Below are 15,909 nucleotides of genomic sequence, written 5' to 3' on the forward strand. Positions count from 1 at the left end.
AATTAATTTTGTCACTAACATCTGTTATGAAGCATGAAAACAAAATTGTTCTGATTTATGACTCAGAGCTTTTGATTTCTGGCTCCTCAGATCTCAGAGACTCTCAATGACTGGATTTTTGAGATGTGTAAATTACTGGGGGAAGTGTTGCTGAAACTTCCTTCCCATGACAGATTGTTACATGTCCTCAACCTTGCTCAGGAGGAATTCTGATCAAAGTACTTTTAACTAAAGGCTCTCACACCTCTCGGCAAAAGCTTTCCCTACAAACCCAGGGTGCAGTTCTAAGATCATAAGTTATATGCTTTCAATATTCCTTATCCTTCCATATTATGTCACACCGATCTTTACTTCCGGTATACCATCTTCATTCCTAACTCTTTAGCTACTTGTTCTCTTAGAAATGACATGATAATTGCATATACTGAAATTGAAATTGCCTGGGTTAACCAGAAGATATGCAGAAGTAAATCTGCTTCTACTGAATTTTTGTATTTGGTGAAATTATGGCTTGGACAGTATGACTATGGATAATTCTGAACTTTTCCATATTTTGCAGATCAATCTGATTGCCCTTTTTCTCTGGAATAATAAATTAAATGAGGATGGGTTACGTGACTTGCTCAAGGTCACAGAAATTATCAGCGGTAGAGTTCACATCAGTTTCCTAATGTATAGGTAGAGAACTTGGCTTTTGTTTTTTTCTAAGTCAGTGTGAGCCATTTATATTTATTCCTGTAATTTTAGACACCTGTGATTGCCCTGGTTTATTTGTTTAAAAATACACATCTGATTTTGGAATATTCTAGATTTATAGAAGAGTTGCAAAGGTAGTACAGAGATTTCCTTCATCTGAGATTCTCCTACCCTTACAAAACTAGAAAATATTTGTCATAATGAGAAATTAGTGTCCAATACAATTAACTAAACTATAAACTTTATTTTTGTTTTACCTTGGCATTTTAAAACTTCTCAAATCACAAAGCATCTCAAATTAGAAAGAAGTACAGACTCGAACCCCAGGACCACAATAACTTGATCATTGGCAGCAAGAGACTCAAGCAGTTACACACTGGTTTGTGGATTGTTTTTGTAGTCCTTTATTCCCATTTGAAGTGATACTAAGTGACTTTCTCATGTGACCCACACTCCTATCTTACTCACTCAGGAAGAGGTTTGAGCTGGTGTGGGTGGGCAGTTACTGCTCCTCAGGGCAGTAACTTTGGACCCATGCCAATCACTGATCACTAGGTTCTTGCCTCATTTTGGACTCTGAAGGGTTCTTTGTTGTTTTATGACCAACTGAACTGCAGGCAAGCAAATTTCTAGAAAGAGACTTCACAATGGCACGTGACAACATCACATACTCTTCTTCCTTTTTCATAATATACACAGTTTATCTTCAGGATAGGGACACACAGATCTACATATGGCTTTCTGGAGAATAACAGACACAGTTGTTAATGTTCGTTTCCCATTAATCAGATGACTGAATGGAGGTCTACCAGACAGTAAAGCAGAGGGGGTTCTCTAGCAGCCCAGTGGTTAACACTTTGCACTTTTGCTGCAGGGGCACAGGTTCAATTCCTGGTCAAGGAACTAAGATCCCACATGATGTGTAATGAGGCCAAAAGAAAAAAATAACAGATTGTAAAGCAGACTATGACTGTGGTTTCCTATGGTAAGACCACAATCCCAGAGATGGAAGAGGAGAGAAAAGAGACAAAAGAGAAATGGGAATAAAGGAGGAAAACAGGCTTCACAGACGTTTAAATATTGTCTGGCTTAAATGACAAAGGCCCATGGAGACAGGGGAGCAGCATGTGTGCTTAGCCACGTCCAGCTCTTTGCGACCCTCTGGATTGTAGCCAGCTTCTCTATCCATGGGATTCCCTGGTGGCTCAGATGGTAAAAAGTCTGCCTGCAATGCAGGAGACCTGGGTTCAGTCCCTGGCTTGGGAAGATCCCCTGGAGAAGGAAATGGCAACCCGCTCCACTATTCTTGCCTGGAAAATCCCATGGTTGGATGAACCTGGCAGGCTACAGTCCATGGGGTCACAAAGAGTCAGACACCACTGAGCGACTTCACTTTCTCTATCCATGGGATTTTTCCAGGCAAGAATACTGGAGTGGGTTGTCATTCCCTTTTCCAGGGGATCCTTCCCACCTAGGGATCAGTGTGTCTCCTGCACTGCAGACAGATTCTTTACTGCTGAGCCATTTGGGAGGCAGGAGAGCTGCAGCCCAATGATAAATCCATCAGTCACAGTCAGCCTGAAGGAGAATGGCAGAGTGATGCTCCCTGGCGGGACTGCCTGATGGAGCTTGGGGGCTGCACACGCCTCCACGAAATTTACCCCTGCTGAAGACTTGGTCCCTGAGGCCCAATTCTCCCCTCTTCATTAAACTTCAGTCCTTGGTGAGAGATCCTGGATGTTCAGAGAAAACCATTGGGCCTTGCTTTTTATGCTCTGTCTGATTGAATTCTGATTGCATTCTGTGGAGGGAGACCCACTGACATTTCCTGGTGCCCAAGGGGGTTGGCAACCATTTCAACATTACTTAGGGTGTTGCAGGGGCTTTGTTATCTGATTAATAAAGCAAAATCAGCATTCTCTCTGGGGCCCTTTGTTTGGCATATTATTCTGATAGAGAAAATTGAGATAAAAGCAAATTAACACATGTAGGTAGCTACACTCAGCTGCCTTCCCACCTCCTAATCACTTCATTCTGTCCTTTCATGAACAAGCCAAGGAGATAACACCCCATCTGGTGAGTGGATAATCTATTTCTAATTTTCTCAATCTTTTTAGAGTTGTGCATGTGGGGATTTGGTGACTTCTTACACCTCCAATATAATGGTTTCTCTCACAAGTGCTTCCATAACTATCCAGGCTATAAATATTGCATTTAGGCAACTTTCCCTTCCTTTGGACCATTAGAGAGACAAAATAGCTTTGTTATTCAGCAGTGTTGAGGATAGCATCACATAAAGCCAACTTTGGTGGTGGCAAGATGTATGCATGGGTTTTGCAGTCTGAAACACCACAGGGCATATAGTGAGAAGAGAAGGAAGAGGCAAGTTGAAGTACATGTCTTTCTCCCTTCTGCTATGTCCCTGTGGCACTGAGACTTGTCCTACATAATGCTGGAAGAGCTGTCTGGTCAGGGGAAAACCCATCCTATGATTTGATTTATCTGCATGATGCCAACAAACCAAGCTTCTAACGGACTAAAGACCCTTTAGAGACTGAGACTCAGGCAGTGTGTGTTGGCACCAGGATAGCAAGCAGACAAATGATACACACTAGAGAGCTGGGCAACAGACTCGTGTACATATGGGGACTTAATATGTGACAGATGTCGCCTTACAAATCAGGGTGGACAGACGGACTGCTCAATCCATAGTGTTGAAATCACTGTTAGCTCAGATAGAAACAACAAATTTCTACTTCATGCTGCACATAAAAATATATCCCAGCTGCAGTCAAGACTTCCTTCCTGGAGAGAGAAATTTAAAACAAAATACTACACTTGATCTTAGCCAAAAGGCTGAGATGCGATTATACAGAGTGAAGTAAGCCAGAAAGAAAAACAGCAATACAGTATACTAACACATATATATGGAATTTAGAAAGATGGCAATGATGACCCTGTATGCAAGACAGCAAAAAAGACACAGATGTGTAGAGTGGACTTTTGGACTCAGAGCGAGAGGGAGAGGGTGGGATGATTTGGGAGAATGGCATTCTAACATGTATACTATCATGTAAGAATCGAATCGCCAGTCTATGTCCAATGCAGGATACAGCATGCTTGGGGCTGGTGCACGGGGATGACCCAGAGAGATGTTATGGGGAGGGAGGTGGGAGGGAGGTTCATGTTTGGGAATGCATGTACACCCGTGGTGGATTCATGTCAATGTATGGCAAAACCAATACAGTATTGTAAAGTAAAATAAAGTAAAAATAAAAATTAAAAAAAATAAAATTAAAAAAAAAAAACAAAATAGAGGAGAAAGTCCCTATGCCCTTGAGGTTGAGGGGGAACTCTTTTAAGGCACAGACATCAATAATTAAAGTTTGATAAATTTGACTAAATTAAAATATCTATGCCCCCAAAGATGGGAAAAGACAAGTCACAGATTTAGAAGAGATGTTTGTAACATTATTACAGATACAAATTCAAAAAGGGGAAGATAAACAACCCTGAAGAAAAATGAGAAATGATAGGAACAGGTTGTTCACAGAAGACAAAATCCAAATAGCTCCAAACCATACAATTATTTCCAGCTTCCCTACTCATCAGGGAAATGCAAATTTAAACAAAAACGAGTGATACCTTGCTACAATATCAGAATGGCAAAAAACAAGAAGTCGAATTACCTTGGGATTTGGGAACAATGAGATTCAATGGGGATTTTCTCACACAGGTTGCTGTGTTTCACTTTGCAAACCAAATTAGCTTTATTGAGTCAGGTGGAAAGCACACATGCCCCTAGCCTCAACATTTCTACTTCTAGGTAGATGTCCTGGAGAAACTCGTATGGGGATAAACAAGGAGACATGTTCAGAATGTTCAATGCATCACCGTTCAGTAAAAGCTAAAAGCAAGAAACAAAAATGCATCAAACAGAGAGTAAAAGAAAAATTAGAGCATGTCTATAAAATGGAATATTATATGGCAATTAAAATGGAACTATATCATCACAGATAAGCAGCAAAATAATAGTATGTCTCTATAGGTTTACTTATGATATTGCTGCAGGTACAACTTTAAGCACTTTACATGTGAATATTAACCCAATTCATTCTCTTGCCAATCCTGTGATGGGGTACTATGATCATCCCCATTCTATAGACAAGCAATGAAGATAGAGAAGTTTAAGCTGTTATCTAAGGTCTCACATAACTGTCAATGCCAGAGTTGGGCTGTAACCCAGCCAGTCTAATTCTAGAACTGGTGATTTAAGCCCTAACCTGCCTCATAAGATAAACAGAATGCTGAGCAATGAAAATATAATCCTGAAAAGAGATTCATTTTGGAAGATGATACATATAGTATGATTCATTACTATTTAGGCTTAGTTTCAACTGCTTTAAATCACAGGAAGAAAACATGCCTTAACTGCAATATTAAGTTATGACACAAGACACACCTTGAGGCAGGTAGTGCAAGACTGGCGGATGCAGAGGCTCTAAGGTCATGAGGGACTCAGCCCTTTGTGCTTCACCTTGCTTACCACTGGCGTCCAACCTCCAGGGGTGTCATGAACTGAAAACCTCTGGAGCTTCATCCACCTCAGTTATATTCCAGGTAGGAGGGAGGAAAAGGGGAATAAGAACAATGCTACACTTGGCAAATGAGTGCCTAAAAAGGATCATCCCAGAAGCCCTGGCCAATGACCTTCACCTTTGTTTTACTGGCTACCTCTCTAGCAGAAGTGAAGGTGGGAAATGAAGGCCTTGAGTTGGAGGCATTGTTGCCCAGAACACACACCATGTTCTGCAAAGAAAAGAATATTGAAGTAAGCCAGCTAATAAACAAATGCTGAGTAGGCAACAAAGTTTCTCTCATAAATGCCATTTGGATAAGGTTTAAAAGAATATGATATACTATTTATGGGTTTACAGAAAACTAGCCAATCTGATCACACGGACCACAGCCTTGTCTAACTCAGTGAAACTAAGCCAAGCCATGTGGGGCCACCGAAGACGGGCAGGTCATGGTGGAGAGGTCTGACAGAATGTGGTCCACTGGAGAAGGGAATGGCAAACCTTTTCAGTATTCTTGCCTTGAGAACCCCATGAACAGTATGAAAAGGCAAAATGATAGGACACTGAAAGAGGAACTCCCCAGGTCAGTAGGTGCCCAACATGCTACTGGAGATCAGTGGAGAAATAACCCCAGAAAGAATGAACAGATGGAGCCAAAGCAAAAACAATATCCAGTTGTGGATGTGACCGGTGATAGAAGCAAGGTCCGATGCTGTAAAGAGCAGTATTGCATAGGAACCTGGAATGTCAGGTGCATGAATCAAGGCAAATTGGAAGTGGTCAAACAGGAGATGGCAAGAGTGAATGTCGACATTCTAGCAATCAGCGAACTAAAATAGACTGGAATGGGTGAATTTAACTCAGACCACCATTAAATCTACTACTGTGGGCAAGGATCCCTTAGAAGAAATGGAGTAGCCATCATGGTCAGCAAAAGAGTCCGAAATATAGTACTTGCATGCAGTCTCAAAACGACAGAATGATCTCTATTTGTTTCCAAGGCAAACCATTCAATATCACAGTAATCCAAGTCTATGCCCCAACCAGTAATGCTGAAGAAGCTGAAGTTGAATGGTTCTATGAAGACCTATAAGACCTTTCAGAAATAATAGCCAAAAAAGATGCCCTTTTCATTATAGGGGACTGGAATGCAAAAGTAGGAAGTCAAGAAACACCTGGGGTAACAGGCAAATTCGGCCTTGGAGTAAAGAATGAGCAAGGCAAAGGCTAATAGGGTTTTACCAAGAGGACACACTGGTGATAGAAAACACCATCTTTCAACAACACAAGAGAAGACTCTACACATGGACATCACCAGATGGTCAACACCGAAATCAGATTGATTATTTTCTTTGCAACCAAAGATGGAGAAGCTCTATACAGTCAGCAAAAACAAGACTGGGAGGTGACTGTGGCTCAGATCATGAACACCTTATTGCCAAATTCAGACTTAAATTGAAGAAAGTAGGGAAAATGACTAGCCCATTCAGGTATGAACTAAATCAAATCCCTTATGATTATACAGTGAAAATGAGAAATAGATTTAAGGAACTAGATCTGATAGACAGAGTGCCTGATGAACTATGGAATGAGGTTCGTGACATTGTACAGGAGACAGACAGGGATCAAGACCATCCCTAAGAAAAAGAAACGCAAAAAAGCAAAATGGCTGTCTGAGGAGGCCTTAAAAATAGCTGTGAAAAGAAGAGAAGTGAAAAGCAAAGGAGAACAGGAAAGATATAAGCATCTGAATGCAGAGTTCCAAAGAATAGCAAGGAAAGATAAGAAAGCCTTCCTCAGCGATTAATGCAAAGAAATAGAGGAAAACAACAAAATGGGAATAAGTAGAGATCTCTTCAAGAAAATGAGAGATACCAAGGGAACATTTCATGCAAAGATGGGCTCGATAAAGGACAGAAATGTATGGACCTAATAGAAGTATATTGTCACCCTGCTTATTTAACTTCTATGTAGAGGACATCATGAGAAACGCTGGACTGGAAGAAACACAAGCTAGAATCAAGATTGCCGGGAGAAATATCAATAACCTCAAATATGCAGATGATACCACCCTTATGGCAGAAAGTGAAGAGGAACTCAAAAGCCTCTTGATGAAAGTGAAAGAGGAGAGTGAAAAAGTTGCCTTAAAGCTCAACATTCAGAAAACGAAGATCATGGCATCCGGTCCCATCACTTCATGGGAAATAGATGGAGAAACAGTGGAAACAGTGTCAGACTTTATTTTTGGGGGCTCCAAAATCACTGTAGATGGTGACTGCAGCCATGAAATTAAAAGACGCTTACTCCTTGGAAGGAAAGCCATGATCAACCTAGATAGCATATTAAAAAGCAGACACATTACTTTGCCAACAAAAGTCCGTCTAGTCAAGGCTATGGTTTTTCCTGTGGTCATGTATGGATGTGAGAGATGGACTGTGAAGAAGGCTGAGCGCTGAAGAATTGATGCTTTTGAAGTGTGGTGTTGGAGAAGACTCTTGAGAGTCCCTTGGACTGCAAGGAGATGCAACCAGTACATTCTGAAGAAGATCAACCCTCGGATTTCTTTGGAAGGAATGATGCTAAAGCTGAAACTCTGGTACTTTGGCCATCTCATGCGGAGAGTTGACTCATTGGAAAAGACTTTGATGCTAGAAGGGATTGGGGGCAGGAGAAGAAGGGGACGACAGAGGATGAGATGGCTGGATGGCATCACTGACTTGATGGGCGTGAATCTGAGTGAACTCCGGGAGTTGGTGATGGACAGGGGGGCCTGGTGTGCTGCAGTTGATGGGGTCTCAAAGAGTTGGACACGACTGGGTGACTGAACTGAACTGAATAGAAGTAGAAGATATTAGGAAGAGGTGGCAAGAGTACACAGGAGAACTGTACAAAAAAGAGCATCATGACCCAGATAATCACTATGGTGTGATCACTCACCTAGACCCAGACATCCTGGAATGTGAAGTCAAGTGGGACTTAGGAAGCATCACAACGAACAAAGCTAGTGGAGGTGATGGAATTCCAGTGGAGCTATTTTAAATCCTGAAAGATGATGCTGTGAAAGTGCCATACCCAATATGCCAGCAAATTTGGAAACTCAGCAGTGGCCACAGGACTGGAAAAGGTTAGTTTTCATTCCAATTCCAAAGAAAGGCAATGCCAAAGAATGCTCAAACTACTGCACAATTGCACTCATCTCCCACGCTAGTAAAGTAATGCTCAAAATTCTCCAAGCCAGGCTTCAGCAATACATAAACCGTGAACTTCCAGATGTTCAAGCTGGTTTTAGAAAAGGCAGAGGAACCAGAGATCAAATTTCCAACATCTACTGGATCATTGAAAAAGCAAGAGAGTTCCAGAAAAACAACTATTTCTGCTTTATTGACTATGTTGAAGCCTTTGATTGTGTGAATCACAATAACCTGTAGAAAATTCTGAAAGAGATGGGAATACCAGACCACTTGACCTGTCTCTTGAGAAACCTATATGCAGGTCAGGAAGCAACAGTTAGAACTGGACATGGAACAACAGATTGGTTCCAAATAGGAAAAGAAGTACATCAAGACTGTATACTGTCACCCTGCTTATTTAACTTCTATGCAGAGTACATCATGAGAAATGCTGGGTTAGAAGAACCACAAGCTGGAATCAAGATTGCCGGGAGAAATATCAATAACCTCAGATATGCAGATGACACTACCCTTATGGTAGAAAGTGAAGAGGAACTCAAAAGCCTCTTGATGAAAGTGAAAGAGGAGAGTGAAAAAGTTGGCTTCAAGCTCAACATTCAGAAAACGAAGATCATGGCATCTGGTCCCATCACTTCATGGGAAATAGATGGGAAACAGTGGCTGATTATATTTTTGGGGGCTCCAAAGTCACTGCAGATGGTGATTGCAGCCATGAAATTAAAAGACACTTACTCCTTGGAAGGAAAGTTATCACCAACCTAGATAGCATATTCAAAAGCAGAGACATTACTTTGCCAACAAAGGTTCTTCTAGTCAAGGCTATGGGTTTTTTCCAGTAGTCATGTATGGATGTGAGAGTTGGACTGTGAAGAAAGCTGAGCGCTGAAGAATTGACCCTTTGGAACTGTTGTGTTGCAGAAGACTCTGAGAGTCCCTTGGACTGCAAGGAGATCCAACCAGTCCACCTTAAAGGAGATCAGTCCTGGGTGTTCACAGGAAGGACTGATGCTGAAGGTGAAACTCCAGTACTTTGGCCACCTGATGCGAAGAGTTGACTCATTTGAAAAGACCCTGATGCTGGGAGGGATTGGGGGCATGTGGAGAAGGGGACGACAGACGATGAGATGACTGAATGGTATCACCGACTCAATGGACGTGAGTTGAGTGAACTCTGGGAGTTGATGGCGGACAGGGAGGCCTGGCCTGCTGTGATTCATGGGGTTGCAAAGAGCTGGACACTACTGAATAACTGAAGTGAACTGATTATGATATAAAAATGTGCATTGGAATAATATCAATTTTAGAGCAATAATTAGGTTTGGAGAAGGAGAGGGCTACACAATAAACTTCAACTGTATCTCAACTTTAAAAAACAACCTGAAGCAAAAATGACTTAAACTGTGATCATTTGGGTGGAGGGTAAGGCCTCATGTGTCTCTGGGGTGTGTTATGTGTGTTTTCAATGCTCTCCTTCTTTGGTGTGATTTATTTGCTCCTTCTCATTTTCCTCCTGTTTTGTAGGGAAGGGTTCCCCAGAGCCAACTCCCCTGTTGAAAGCTCAAGCCCTCACTGATGTTAAGGCAGTTGGTTTCAAATTGCAACATTTTTGGAGTGCGCCTGCTTCAATGGGAATAAATTGGTTGAGAGCTTATCAAATGTCAAGCGCTAAGCTATGGCCTAGGCAAGCATTAACTTATTTAATCCTCACAAGAGCCCTGGGATCTAAGAATAATTATTATTTCCATGTGACAGAAGAGGAAAATAGGGTTCTGAGAGATTGAATATCTTTCTGAAGATCCCACCATCCAGATGGGAAGCCACACGAGTCTGGCCTCTGGACCTGGGCTAGTAACCAGCTCTTCTCTTGTTTACTTGTGTCTGACATCGCTGCCCCATCTCCTGCTAAAACTTCTAAGAAGGGTTCCTTGGGATGTATCCAAACAAGATGCCAAGGATAAGGTGGGATGCTGGGACAGGCATGGAAAAACAGGCTGTGTTATCGTATGCTTGGTGGGGGTCTCAGTTTGGAAGGGCCACAGAGGGCCAGACTGAGGCAAAGGAGAAAGCAATTTTCTCAGAGCAGGGCCTTGGTCTGGAAGCTAAAGACATAAGAAGGGTTTCCCAAGGAGCTTTTAGTAGTTGCAGTGTTATCCCTGCGGGGTTAGGATATGCCAGGCACTCAGGGTGGAATTCTGGCCAGGAAGAGTGTACAGACACTAACTTCCCTACTGTCATTCCTCCCTGAGCTTTAAATGGGCCAAGCGCTCGTTGCCTGCTCCCTCTGCTGCCCCTCTGAGAGCTCCCTGAGGACAGAGACTGTCTGGGGCAAGATCTGACACGGTGCTGACACACAGTAGGAACAAAAATGTTTGCTAGAAAAACAAATGAACAACCACAGTTCAGGAGCATCGATTCTTCGGCACTCGGCTTTCTTTGTGGTCCAACTCTCACATCTATATATGACTACTGGAAGAACCATGGCCTTGACTGGATGGACCTTTGTTGGCAAAGTGATGTCTTTGCTTTTCGATGTGCCATCTAGGTTGGTCATAACTTTCCTTCCAAGGAGTAAGTATCTTTTAATTTCATGGCTGCGATCACCATCTGCAGTGATTTTGGAATCCCAAAAACTAAAGTCAGCCAACATGTATTATTATCTGTCTCTTTGAATATAGTCATCCTAGTGAGTGTAAAATACTATCTCATTGCTATTTTAATTTGCATTTTGCTAATAACTAATGTGAGCATCTTTTCATGTGCTTACCAGCCATTTGTAGATCTTCTTTGGTGAACTGTCTAATCATTTGCTTTGCTTATTTTAAAGTTGTCTTCTTATTGAGTTGTAAGAGTTCTTTATATATTCTGGATACAAGACCTTTATCAAATATGCGATTTGCAAATTTTTTCTTCCACTCTTAATCTATCCTTTTATTCTTATAAGAATGTCTTTTGAAGCACAAATGTTTTAGATTTTGAAGTCCAGTTACCATTTTTTCCCTTTGTGGATTTTGCTTCTGATATTAAGTAATGTTTTTTTAAACCCAAAGTCTTAAAGATTTTCTCCTATTTTTAAATAAAAACTTTCCAGAATTTTAGCTCTGAAAAAAACAAAAACAAAAACAAAAAAACAAATGAACACACAAACAAGTAACCTCAAGAGGACTGAGTTTCACTGGTGCCCTCTGAATTGGGACTGAGCGCTCAGCACAATAAACACAAATATAGCTTAAGTTCCTTGAGGGCAATGCATTATTCATGTTTGCACACCTTGCCCCAGCACTTTGCCCACACAGTTCTTGCTGAAGAGCTGAACAGAACTGAGAGGAACGATCAAATAAATACAGGGATTTATAACAATGGGCTGGAATTGTATGGGGGTATTCCAGAGAGCCACAGATTAAAGAGCCAGGAGGTTGTGAAACCATGTATGACCCTGTGTGCTGGTCCACTGAAGTAAAATGCAGACTCAAGGGTTAATAGTCGGGAAACATGAAGATGTAAAGACAAAGAACAGCTGCTGGACTGGGCAACTGGTAACAATTTAGACTATAAATCTGCCATGTAGCAGAATCGCCAAACTCACTGTTCCCTGAAAGATACAGATAAAGGCCTGACACAAACACTCCTGAGTTGCTTTTATGGGAAGCAGATCCCGCTCCAGATAAAAACTGCTGACCACAAGTACATAGACTAGATTGGTTGACACAAGATGGTTGGTGATACTTGGAACTTCAACTTGATGCCAACCAGTCTCAGAATTGTCCACGAGCTAATCACACCCTGCTCCCTGAACACTGTTAAAACTCCTCACTACCCCCTCCAGGGTGGGTCACACCCTGACGTGTATCAGCCCACTGTGGCCACCTTTGCCTGGCAAACCAATACAAGCTACTCTTTTCTATTTCACCCAAAACCCTGTCTCCACGTTTCTATTTGGCACCAGTGAACAGAGAATGAGTACCAGCAACTGCTGCTTAAAAATGATCCCATACCTCAAATAAAAAATTCATTAATCTCATCATCAAAACCAAAATAACTATGGACACCATTTGTTTGGTCTGACCTATGTGCCAGGTGTTGTTAAGTAGATTATCGCTGAAACTTACCATCATGCTGCAAGGGAAGTATTATTCTTGCCATTTCACAATGAAGAGACCCAGTCCCAGAAGGTTAAGTGACCTATTGAAGATCAAATATATCACAAGGAGCCCAGTTAGGATTTAAAGGCGGGTGTCTCGGGCTTCAAAATCTGTGCTTCTGCTAGTGCAGTGGCCAGCCTGCCCCCTTTCCCAGACTGAATTGCGGCTCCAAAGAATGGCAGGAAAAAAGTTATATTGCTTCTTGAGGAAAGATCCTGTAACTACTCCTGAGGCACTGTGATCTTATGGCTTCTCTGAATATACTTAAGGTGCAGCTCCTAACCTAATTGTTTTCTGCTGGCAACTCTAGTTGACTTAATGGGAGCCCTTATTTCCCATGGGAAGGATGCTGTGAACTGGTATTACCCTATGGAAACTTGGCATACCCTAAAATACCAAAAACACTAGTAGTAAAAATAAATGAGGGACAAAGCAACCTTCAGTTTAGTTCAGTTGCTCAGTCGTGTCTGACTCTTTGTGAACCCATGGACTTCAACACACCAGGCTTCTCTGTACATCATCAACTCCTGGAGATTACTCAAGCTTGTGTCCCTCGCGTCGGTGATACCATCCAACAATCTCATCCTTTGTTGTCCCCTTTTCCTCCCACCTTCAATTTTTCTCAGCATCAGGGTCTTTCCCAATGAGTCCGTTCTTGGCATCCTTCAAATATGTGTTTTGCAAACATTTATTAAGAAGCAAAAATCAAATAGGGAATCTAAAGACTGCATTGTACTTTCTTTCTGTTATTGAACAGAATTTACAAAAATCTGAGAGCAATGAAGTCTGAAATGAAAGTGCTGGCTTCTTTTTCTGGCAAGTATCCTCTAACAAGCGTCTTAAGCACTCTCTTTTTGCTCTAGGGTCCTCTGAACTGAATTCAGATTAAAGTCAACTCTTAAACTTTTCCTATGAGTCAATATGCCTGAAAACTTCTGCAATCAAGCTTTGACCAGGCAATATTGATCCTTGTTTTATGACATAAAATCCTCTGCAATGACTGTCTTCTTCAAGAGTTTTAGCTCTTTTATGCATTTTTATTTTCCCCTGAGTTTCAGTTGGTAAAGAATCTGTCTGCAATGCAGCAGTCCTGGGTTTGATTCCTGGATTGGGAAGATCCCCTGGAGAAGGAAATGGCAACCCACTCCAGCATTCTTGCCTGGAAAATCCCATGGACAGAGCAGCCTGGAAGGCTACAGTCTATGGGGTCACAAGAGTTGGACACGACTTAGCGACTAAACCACCACTAAGTTTATGGCCTTCTTGAACATCTCAAACTATCCTTAAACTCCAGTTGGAAACTTTGGTATTTCATCACATCTGCTGCCAGCTTTTCAGAGAAATGTTGTCTTGGTAAAAAAGTGTAGCTTTGGAGGAGAAGTGTATGATTTGCATATCTGCACATAAAGCCATGTGATCAAAAATTATTCCACCTCATGCTGCTGCTGCTGCTAAGTCACTTCAGTCATGTCCGAATCTGTGCAACCCCATAGACAGCAGTCCCCCAGGCTCCCCCGTCCCTGGGATTCTCCAGACAAGAACACTGGAGTGGGTTGCCATTTCCTTCTCCAACGCATGAAACTGAAAAGTGAAAGTGAAGTCACTCGGTCATGTTCGAATTTTAGCGACCCCATGGACTGCAGCCCACCAGGCTCCTCCATCCATGGGATTTCCCAGGCAAGAGTACTGGAATGGGGTGCCATTGCCTTCTCCAATTCCACCTAATGACTTAGCCCATTATGTCTTTTTTTATATTCTTTTCCATTATGATTTATCACAGGATATTGAATATAGTTCCTTATGCTACACAGTAGAACCTTGTTGTTTATGTTTTATTTATATAGTTCATATCTGCTAATCCCAAGCTCCTAATGTACCTCTCCCCCCCATCTCCTTTCTTCTTTGATAGCTTTAAGTTTGTTTTCTATGTTTGTGAGTCTGTTTCTCTTTCATAAATAAGTGCATTTATGTTATACTTCTAGATTCCACATGTAAGTGATGTCATATAGCATATGTATTTCTCTTTCTGTCTTCACTTAGTATGATAATCTCTAGGTCCATCCATGTTGCTGCAAATGATACTATTTCATTCTTTTTATGGATGAGTAGTATTTCATCATATATATATACTATAAAGAAGATATATATTTTCCTTATTCATCTGTCCACGGACACTTAGGTTGTTTCCACGAGTTGTTATTGTAAATAGTGCTGCTGTGAACACTGGGGTGCATGTATATTTTTGAATTAGAATTTTCTCTGGGACTGCTGGATCACATGGTAAGTCCATCTTTAGTTTTTACGGAACCTCCATACTATTTTCTATAGTGACTGTACCAACTTACATTCTAACCAACAGTGTAAGAAGGTTCCCTTCTCTTAGGGAGAGAGGAGAAAAAAAAAAACCTCTCTTCAGAATTTATTTGTAGACTTTAATGATGGCCATTTGTACCAATGTGAGGCGATACTTCATTGTAGTTTTGATTTGCATTTATCTAATAGTCATGTGAACATTTTTTCAGGTACCTATTGATTATGTCTTTATGGATAAATATCTATTTAGGTTTTCTGCTCATTTTTTTGATTGGATTGTTTGTTTTTCTTGTTATTGAGTTGTATGAGCTATTTGTATATTTTGGAAATTAAGCCCTTGTCAGTTGCATCACTTGCAAATATTTTCTCCTAGTCTGTAGGTTGTCTTTTCTTTTGCTCATGGTTTTCTTTGCTGTGTAAAAGCTTATAATTTTGGTTAGGTTCCATTTGTTTACTTTGTTTTTATTTCTATTGACTTGGGAGGCTGACCTAAGAAAATATAGATGATTTATGTCAGAGGGTTTTGGCTATATTCTCTTCTAGGAATTTTGTGGTGTCATGACTTAAACTTAAGTTTTTGAGTCCTTTGAGTTTAGTTTTTTGTGTGGTGTTAAGAGAATGTTTTAACTTCTTTGAGTTACATGTGGCTGTCCAGCTTTCCCAACACTATTTGCTGAAGAGACTATCCTTTTCTGACTGTATATTCTTGCCTCCTTTGTCAAAGACTGACTGTAGGTGTGTGGGTTCTTTGCCTTTTCTAATTATTGTTGGTGTCAATTCACTCAGTGGGTAACTGGCCTGAATGCCTACATTTGTTGTAGTAAGCAAGCAGGCCAACATCAACACGCAAGTCGTGGGTGCTGAGAAGTGTTTCTGTGTGTGACGTGATAAGAATGGTATAAATGTGAGAAGCTTCCAGGTGGACCTTGTAAGGTGAGGCAGAGCACACACAGGGCTCTCGTTGAATCACAGGATAGGAATGCATCAGAA

The 15,909-nt window shown here is 41.3% G+C and overlaps 1 protein-coding gene and 1 pseudogene across 2 annotated transcripts in view; both read right to left on the reverse strand.

The window, feature by feature from the left end:
* Nucleotides 1–15,909, reverse strand: part of ATP10B (ATPase phospholipid transporting 10B (putative)) — a 386,386-nt gene that overhangs the window by 158,776 nt on the left and 211,701 nt on the right. The gene's annotated exons all lie outside the window — the stretch shown is intronic.
* LOC114115116 (U2 spliceosomal RNA) lies at nt 3,403–3,564 on the reverse strand (annotated as a pseudogene).

This window comes from Ovis aries, chromosome 5, assembly GCF_016772045.2.
Source record: "Ovis aries strain OAR_USU_Benz2616 breed Rambouillet chromosome 5, ARS-UI_Ramb_v3.0, whole genome shotgun sequence".
Taxonomy (NCBI): domain Eukaryota; kingdom Metazoa; phylum Chordata; class Mammalia; order Artiodactyla; family Bovidae; genus Ovis; species Ovis aries.